At 44.5% G+C, this 3488-nt stretch overlaps 1 non-coding gene across 1 annotated transcript; it reads left to right on the forward strand.

Annotated features, from left to right (window-relative positions):
* Positions 1–207: 207 nt before the first annotated feature.
* LOC118529986 (U1 spliceosomal RNA) lies at positions 208–368 on the forward strand. The gene has a single exon (XR_004914418.1). It is a non-coding gene; the product is annotated as a U1 spliceosomal RNA (small nuclear RNA).
* The last annotated feature ends 3120 nt before the right edge of the window (positions 369–3488 follow it).

The raw sequence follows: 3488 nt of genomic DNA on the forward strand, positions 1-3488 counted from the left end.
AATAGTCACTGAGTATCTACCATGTGTCTGGCACTCAACTAGGCATCAGAATGTAGCTATAACTACACAAGAGAGAAATGGGGCCTGCCTGCATGATGTTTAAAGAAAGAAAAGAGACACATTAAATCAATAGTCTTTAAATAGCTGATTATATTTAGAATTTTTAGAAGTTCTATTAAAAAAATAAACAAAAAACCAACACAGGATATAGTTACCTGGCAAGAGAGATACCATGATCACAAAGGTGGTTTTTCAGGGTGAGTCTTATCCACTAGACTCCAAATGTGCTGACCTGTGATTTCCCCAAATGTGGGAAACTCCACCACATAATTTGTGGTAGTAGGGGACTGCATTTGTGCTTTCCCCTGTTTAGTTCTGGCCAAGGAAAGAACGTTTCGTTTTCTGTTTTGGTGTGGGTTTTTGTTTAAGCCTGAGCCCTTGTTGGGTCATTTTTGAAGAAAATTAATTTGTTCAGGAAGCTGAAAACAAACAAACACAGGATATTATGAAAGCACATCACAGGATGGGGGTTGTTTTGGCTGGTCGAAAAACTCAAAGAAAACCCCCATTGAGGAAGTGAATTTTCAAGCCTACAAATGAGTAAGGCTTTGCACAGACTGTTCTCTCTGCCTGGAACTCCTCCCTTCCCTACACATGGCCAAGGACCTAAGGTGGGAGGAAGCCTGATGAAAGCGAAGAGCGGTGAGCTTGGAGGACAGTGATGGAGGAGAACAGGGCCATGGGGTGAGGGGGTCAAGTGGGTCTTAGGAAGATTGTGCCAGGAACTCACGCACCACGTGAAGTTTGAATTTTATTTTCAGAACAAAGAGAAGCAACTTAAACATTTTAAGCCGAATGAATAACATGATGAATTTGCAATTTAAAAAGGTGCCCTCTTTTGAGAACGGGGCACTGGTAGAAGAGCAGGTTTGGGACAATTTGAAGGTAACCTCATTGGCATCGAGGGCCTGCTATGTGACAAGCAGCGCAGTCTGTGCATAGTTAACTCTCTTAACCTTTGCCTCCACTCCGTGGGGCAGGGATTCAGGGCCGGTTTCATGGGCAAAGTCTCCACACTCAGCTCAGTCAAAAAGTGCCTGACACTCAGAAGGGCTCTGCACTGGGGGCTCAAGGCTCTGTGGTGCCTATCTTGAAATTCCTAGTAATTTGATTATTGACTATATTTTATAAGCAGAATTCAGTGGGACAATGGAGCATGCACGGGACCTGGGAGCCTCAGCTCACAAATGGTCTTGCCACCCCAGCCTCTCTGCCTCAGCTGCCTGCTCCCAGCACCCTGGGCCCCACCAGACCTCCCCTACTCTATCCTGGCCCCATGACCACTGACACTCTCACCGCCCTGGGCAGTGACCCAATGGCCAGACAGGTGATGGTTATGGGGCAGGGACATCACGTAAAGCTTTGTAGGCCAAAGCAAGGACTTTGCCTTTAACTTCAAGATGGGAAACCACCTGAAGGTTTTGAACACAATGGTTGAGTGATCTGAACAGACTCACCCTGGCCACCGTGCTGGGGAGACACTGACCTAGGTTGGGAGGGGTGAGGGCAGAAGGTGGGGGATCCAGTTTAGAAATGAGGTGATGACCCAAATTAGAAATGACGGTCCACAGGGGTGGTGATGGAAGAGTTGAAAAGGAGGTAGGTTCGGGGTCTATCTGAAGGCAGAGCCAACAGGATTTGCTATGGCTGTGAGGAGTAGGAGGAAAAAGGTGATTGCCGGATTTTGGCCTGAGCCGCCAGTGGTGACAGGAATGGATTGTGAGAGCTCAGTGTCGGATGTGTTAAGCTTGAGGTGCCTATTAGATATCAAAAAGGAGATGTTGAGTAGACAAGTTTATATATAGTCTGTGGTTTGGGAGGGAACATCTTGGCTAGAAATAAAAATTTGTAGTTTTTAGCATATTGATGGTATTTAAAGTTGTACCACTGAATAAAATCACACAGGGAGAAATGTACTCAGAAAAAAAAACATAATTAAAATGTGAATACCATGCTGTATATATTATATACATTTAGGATATTATATGTATAATGTATATGATCTATGCATTAGTTTAAGAAATCGTATAATTATCTCTGCAAGGTAGGTAGTATTCATCTCATTTCACAAATGGGAAATGCAGGAAGGTCAAGTGGCTTACCTAAATTAATTCAAGTAGCAAATGACAAAATGGGACTCAGATCCAAGATACCACACTCCTTTAGTACAATGGCCTTGATGACTGTAGGCTCTGAACACCACAGTTTATCCTAAGTGTGTGTTCTTTTCTTTCCTGAGATTGGACATATTCCTAGGCGCCAGTCCCCTAAGTGCAAAGCATCCAAGAGAAGCTGCAAAAGGATAGTGATCATTGTTTTAACATCCTCAGCCCTCTGAAGTCTCCCGCCTGGCCAAGTATCCAGCAGGGACCTCAAGAAAGGAGGCCATCGGAACTGAATGATTTTGTGGCAGAAGAAAAGGACCATAGAGTTTTATGCACAACCCAAACCTAAATGGTCCTACAGTTTGTAGCTGATGCCAAAAGGCCAGGCTTTGCCGTAGGGGCCGCTGTGAGCAGTGGGATGCAGGGCTGGTAGGAGAATGCCTCTGACCCCCTCGGGGCAGGGCCCCTTGGCAGCAGGGTGGCCTCCAGCCCAAGCTCTCCAAGGGTGGCTCCCTCTGCTTCCTAACCTGGACAGCCTGGTGGGATTCTTGTGTTTGGTTCAGTTCAACTTCCTCTCTCTCTTTCCTGAATGCACCAGTTTTTACAGTGTTCACAGATGTTAATTAATGTAGACCTCTCTTCCTGAACAGCCGGGGCGTCTTTAGTGAAATTATAGATTTTCTTTCTCAATTGCTCTGGAGTCACCTCGAGGCTATTAGTTTGTGCTATTAGCTGTGGGTGATTTCAAAATCCATATTGATAATGCTGAGGCTGTGGTGGCTGCCTGCTCCATGGGCTGTGGGTAAACAAGCCGTAGCCTCCTCTGTCACTTTTGTTGCAGCCCAAGTTTTCTGGGAGCCAAGCTGCTCGGGTCATTGTTATAGGAATCCTGTTCCACGGATGACTCGGAGACAACAGCTGGTTTTTATAATGTTTTAAAAAATAGCAATAGTCATAGTGACAATAATGATAAGTTAATATAATAAATTAATATTTTGTGGCTAATCATATTAATTTGCATTGACTAATCATTGATTATTTATATTGGTTAGCAATAAAATAATTTTTTTTTAAAGATTTTATTTATTTATTTATTTATTTGACAGCGAGATAGAGAGAGAGCACAAGTAGGCAGAGAGAGAGGGAGAGGCAGACTCTCCACTGAGCAGGGAGCCTGACACGGGGCTCGATCCCAGGACCCTGGGATCATGACCTGAGCCGAAGGCAGCCGCTTAACTGACTGAGCCACCCAGGCGCCCCAGCAATAAAATAATTTTAATAAACAACAATGACAGTCGCTTTTATGATAATTCACTTATGGAG

This window comes from Halichoerus grypus, chromosome 7 (assembly GCF_964656455.1).
Source record: "Halichoerus grypus chromosome 7, mHalGry1.hap1.1, whole genome shotgun sequence".
NCBI classification, from domain to species: Eukaryota; Metazoa; Chordata; class Mammalia; order Carnivora; family Phocidae; genus Halichoerus; species Halichoerus grypus.